Source organism: Arvicanthis niloticus, chromosome 5, assembly GCF_011762505.2.
Source record: "Arvicanthis niloticus isolate mArvNil1 chromosome 5, mArvNil1.pat.X, whole genome shotgun sequence".
Lineage (NCBI taxonomy): Eukaryota > Metazoa > Chordata > Mammalia > Rodentia > Muridae > Arvicanthis > Arvicanthis niloticus.
In genome coordinates, this window is record NC_047662.1 from 73512250 (window position 1) to 73518748 (window position 6499).

The window sequence follows — 6499 nt, forward strand, 5'->3', positions numbered from 1 at the left end:
CCTTACCCACACAAATCAAACATCACTAACATCTCAAACTGAGCCTGTAAGAAACACCTAACCCTAAATCTCACCCTATGCCTCAATGTTTATATAGTATATGTCTACATGGAATAAAGCACACAAGTTATTTCACCAAGGATCATCTGAGTGAGTCCCTGTCTTTACTACTCTGTAACACTAGTGGAAGAGTTCTCTCTCCTGAAGCATTAATTTCTGGACCTTGGACCTGCCTTGCTTGCCAGGCTCATGCCACCTTTGCCAACAGTCCCTCTGTTGCTGGCAGTGATAGCTGACAAGAGACCCAGGACCTTGGCTACCTGCCTTGTGCAAGATGCCCAAACCTCCTCACTTCTCTTCTAATAGCTGTAACACTCCCAGCAGTCCCAGCTGCACTAGAGCATTGTGGAACCTATTCATTCCAGTTCAGTTTCCCAGTTCATACTAGTTCACCCTCCAGGCAGACAATGGACCACATTCATTTGTGCAGGGGCGGAGGGTCACACACTGCAGCCTACTAAAGTTCATACTTCTGATCAAGATTGAAGCCATCAAGGTTCAATAGCTCCTTAGTTAAGTGTGAGATTTAATAAGGACCCTCTCATGCACACTGCAATGTTGACTGGCTTGATGTTATGCACATCTTATACAGATTACCACTGTTGCCATAAGCTCATGAGTAATACAGCACTTTCATGTCAAGACAGTGTCACTGCAATCTTCTTCCAAATGTAGGCTTTTACAGTCTTTCTGATCCCACTTTTATGAGACTCCTTGAGCCTTGAAGGGAGAAAGAGATAGAGATGTTTCACTGTGGTTGAGCACTTAATAGTAACTTATTTTTTACACTTATACCAGTTGAAAGTCTCTGAATTAACCACTGTCTTTTGCAAAAAGTGAGTTCTCTGATGAGATTAAGAGTTACTAATCAGTGGATATAAACATATTTAGAAAAAATTTTGATACAAACTCGATTTTGCAAAGTAAGTACAGCATGTTTTTCTCTAGTGTCTTTGGCCTTCCAATCAATGACTTCTTGACCATGCTTACAATATGAGATATCAGTTTTTCCCTGTGGGGTGGGCCTTGAATACAGTCAGAGAGTAGTTAGTTATAACTATAATATTGGTGCCACTATTGCTCAAAATGGTTGTATTTTACCAGACTAGTGGATTTTGTGAATTGTGTAGTTTACAGGTGGACAACACTAGATGACATTTTCCCCCTCAGTAGCCAGTATTGTATCTTCTGACACTATGAAAGCTAAAACATGTTGATAGTAGCTGAGGATTTCCAAAGCTAAATATATCTTCCATATTTCCTTCTTGAACTAAGTATTTGCACTATGCTTAAGAATGAGCCCACTCCCAAAGTACTACCCTGTCAAGAATGTTTAGTTTCTCAAATAAAAAAACCTGCTTGCTCAATGTAGTCAAAGTCACGGCTTTAGCATTAACTTCATGTTCTTCCTAACTGCAGCAGACACATTCACCTCCACTTTCATTTCTTTCTTTTTGTTCCAAGCTTAAGGATGTTTTTATTTTGTTGACAATCCTATATCAGTATGAAGGAAAGGGAAAGAATGAGTTGATAATCAATGGTGATAGTTTTAAAAGATTGTTGTTTGATTCACTTAATAAGGTAGTTGTTGGTGTCTTACACACTCATTTGCTGCTGTTTATTGGAAGCCTGTTTTAGTCAGTTTTCTAGCTTTGGTCTCTGTAACATATCATGATGGGATCCCAAGGCAGAGAGAAACCTGCTTTCTTCACAGTCAGAACTTGAAAAGAGAAGGAAGCAATCAAGGTTTCAGTCCCCTCAGTGACATGTTCTCCTGACCCAAGGACACCCACTAGACATTATGTCTTATATGTCCCACCACCTTCCAGTGGTGATGCTGGGTAGTGGGGCTTCACCACATGGTCTTTTCACGTGCATGGAAGGTCCAAACTATAGCAAAACTTAAGTGAGTTGCCCTCTTATTTAATGAGTCCTGGGTGTGGCTCTGAGAGTTGTGTTTATTTAGCTTAAGAGCAACACATAAAACACACACAGAGGGGACAGTTAATCTGCTGATTATTATATCAAGTTCTTAGTAAATGTCAACTGTCTATTCCTCGAATTCCAACAGAAACCCAACAGATTTTCCTATACTGAACAAGAGGCTTACTGTGCTCTGGCTTTAGATTAGACACTTTTCCACTTGTTGCTCAAATAGTACCATATGCTGTGTAGTATAACAATAAGGTTGCATTCTCAGAAATACATTATACTAATGTTATAAAGAGTATATGCATGTAAACTAAGCTCCTTGGGGCCTTTCTAGTTGATCTAGTCCTGTAAAATTATAGCTTAATATATATAATTCATTGTGGATTTAAATGCTACTGTGTGTCTTTCATCTACAAACAAGATGGGGTATATATTTTAGCTTAGAGCTGTTTGCTATCTGGTTGATAATGCACAGTAGTTTTCTAAAACTCATTTATACATCATTCATATACTTATCTTTTTTATCATGAATTTGCAACCTCACAGACAACCCTGCACAGTGACTCAAGACACATCCACACATCTGTGAGCAGACACTGACTGGAGTTAGAATGCTTTGTTTCATCTTACTGTGCTCTAATTTTTAATTTTTATTATTTATATTTTCATTCAGCTGTTGCAATATTAAATTGTATCTCACTGAAAAAGGCTTTTGTGACCATCCTTTTTTTTTCTCTACACCTTTTCTACAACTTTCTCAAATACTTAAACTTCTAGCATTTTCCTTTTCATTCTGACTTTCTTCCTTGCCACATTTCTTAGCTATACTCTTTTGGGTTTGCAATACAGAGATGTGAAACTATTACATTCACTGGCTGTCCTTTCTCACTGACCTTCTGACATAATACACAGTGATAAACTAAATCAACAGAGAAATGTGAATAAGTCATTGTTTCCTTTCTCTATAGAAAATTTCTGCCCTGATGTTATCTAAGGAGTTTTCAAACCACCACTCTCTTATCTCTATACCTCAGACTAAAAATACAAAATTGAGAGAGGTATATGTGCATAAGTGAAAGAGAGTCACTCAATATACTTTCTAAAAAATGAAAGCTTATTTGGAGGACATATAAATAAATTCCATTCTTTTTCTTTCATTCTCATATGAGAAGAGTAAGCCTAAAAGGGAAAAAACAAAAAATTAAGAGAAAGAAAATTAAATCTGTTTATATGTAGGTACATGAATCTAAGAATGACAGTATACAAGGAAGTACTATTTTTTTTTCATATTACAAAGCTAATCCTTAACTAAAATGACCTATTTAGCATAACACAATTAATAGGGGTTAACTGTCATCTTAACACATAAAAGCAGTTAGGAAGGAGAGACAGGAAAATCAGGAGTTCAACACGAACCTAAACTCTATAAAGATTTTCTTATTAGTGGGCTATCTAGTAAGAACTTTTGATTCACATACATAATGTCATTCATATATACTGTCATTCATATATAATATGTACAGTTTAATTAATATGCACACACCATAATTCATACATGCACACATATAAAAGAATACTGTCATCTATAAATACTTTCATTCATACAAACACACCATACTTAAACAAACATAAAAATATACTATCATTCACACACATATATACACATACATGCTGCTATAAACACACTATCATTCATACACAGTGATTAACACATACACACTTTTACATATGAGTGAATATATACACTCATAAGCTGTCAGTAATACACTCATATATACAGACACAATTAACTCTATGGGGGGTAAACCACAGATATGACACACTATGAAATGTTTATAAACTAGCTCTGCTAATATCAATTAGTTAATGACTGATGTGTTCTCTTACATTTAGTAAGAAACAAAAATAATGGAAGATAGATTTGGATAATGCAAAATTACACTCTGTATACTGTAATTAACACATTGTATTGTATAGTCAAGTATTGTAATTAGAAAATAAGTATAAAACGGTATGAAAAACTTTTGCCAATGCAAAAACACATCTTTCACTTCAACAGGGATAAGAGATAGGTTAAACTGAAATCAAATTTAAGTAAGGATGCTGCAACATAGATTTAGATTATCCCTGATTTTATGTTTCAACATGTTAACAACTTCATGAAACTTTATAATAATGAAACAAAGAAAGTCACAAATCAAGATACTTTTCAAATACATTGGTGAAAACATGTAAGTTGGTTAACGCTAAGGAAGGAACTCTTGGCTATAAGCCCCTGACACTTTCTGACTGTATTCTTAGTCTTTGTTTTATAGATTCTAGTAGTTTTCATTTGTTTATGTTAATCCGTTCCAGAAGGTTTTATCTTTAGTCACAGAATGTTAGGTCTGATGCAAGATGGTCAAGGGCTGGCTAATTAAATGGCTAAAGTTAGTCAAAGATAACTAGACTCTGAACCTGTTACATTACAACCTTCCCACAACTATTCAAGTTCTAATAAGCCTTACAGAATGCTCAGCATTCAATGCCACCTCTCTTCAGGAGGACCTGTTGTCACTTCACATGGTCTTCGCAGGACAGCCACTTGCAGAAGATGAACAGCTCTTGGCTAGGTAATCACAAGATGGTAAGCTGGAGGTGGTAGTTAGGAGGGAAAAACGACTTAATTCCATGAATTTATAAGCATGAAATTTCTAGGCTCAGGGCAGAAAATGACCAAGGTTCATAAGGCAATGAATTTGAGTCATCAATTTTCTAGAAAATTAGTCAGCAGAATGAGGTAAAGATTTACTCATTTTTGTTCCTATTATAACTTTTAGGCAAAGTAATTGATGATTATACTTTTCAAACTATGTATTTTATTGGAATGAGTAAGAGAAAGGGTTTGTAAAAATAAGAAGATATTGGAGATCTTAGCAGCTTAGTTTTAAAGTGGGTTTACATTGTCTTCTATAGTTTGGTTGATTGTGTTTCTCATATGTGAGTAGAAGACACTGAAATAATAATACAGACATTATAATGCAAATGTTGCTGTTAATAATACACATCGGGCTGGTTCAAATCTATTTCCTACTGGTAACCTTTAATAGTTCATATATATGTACATTTACACATGTAAAATGATATATTTTCATGCATATGTCTATTCTTATGAACTATCGAATTGTGGTAATGATTAAATATGGGATGTTATTGTGAAATACTTAAAGCGATTCTTTTATTTATTTACATTTGTTTTGTATTTGTTTATTTTTCTTTTATTGAAAATAGATTTTTATTTATACATATTTTCATATAAATATATATGTGCTTGTGTGTATGTGTGTAGTATGTATGTATGTATATATGTATCCTCTCTCACCATCCTATCCCTTAGTCTCAGAACTCTCTGAACACTGGTGACCACACTGGCAAGCAAAGCAGCTTATGACTCCTGTAGGAACTTCCTAAGAACCCTCTGGGCATACTGAACGAGAAAGCAGATACACCATGAAAGCAGGTAAGCAATCTTTATATCTTCACTTTCTCTTTGCTTCTCCAAACCCAAACCACCAGTCTAATCCTCATCTCTGTAGCAGACTATCAAGGTGGCCTCTTGTCCCTCTCTGTGCCCATTATGAGGGTACTAAGGAAATCCAGGTGCCACAACCTGCTTTCTTCCCTCATGTGAACTTCCTCAGCTCCTTCTCCATTCTAGCTTATCTCCTTTCCTAAATATCTGTTCCCAAAATCAAGAAACACATTCTAACAGGAATGCCCAGTGGTAACACAAACCAGGATCTCAGAGGCATTCCCTACAAGGGAGCCACAGTCACCACACTTTCCTAAGAACTCTAAATAGCAGCACAAACCAATGAACAGAATATCTACCTAACAAAGACAAGACCATGTATTAGCAGCTAGAATTTCGACCATCCAAAACCTAAATGCCTAGGTACCAGCATAAAAGGACAACCAATAATAGCCAAGAGACAATATGTCTTCACTAGAGCTCAGAAACCACAATACATGAGGCCATGAAAAATGTAATATAGCTGATATATAAGACAAGGACTTCAAAATAGCCTTCAAGAATATGTTAGAGGTCCTTCTTAAAAGGAATGAAAAAATTCATTTAAAGAAACTTTTAGATCACAAACAATAGAATGAACTGAAAGACAGAACTTAAGACTTTTAACCAAATAGAATCAATAAAAAGTAGAAGTAAAAAAATTGGGGAATTCAATCAGGAAACTCAGAGGTAAGCATCATCAACATAATATAACATATTATAACAATAATATAATAATATAATATAACATAATATAAGAGATGGAAGAGAAAATCTAAGTCATTGAAGACAAGATAGAAGAACTGGATACCTTGTTCAAAGAAAATCCTAAATCTTAATAAAAACTTCAACACAGAACACAAAGGATATAAGAGTCACTATAAAAAGACCAAATCTACACATGGTAGGAATAGAAGAAGAAGAAACAGATCAAAGAAAATATTTTCAACAAAATCA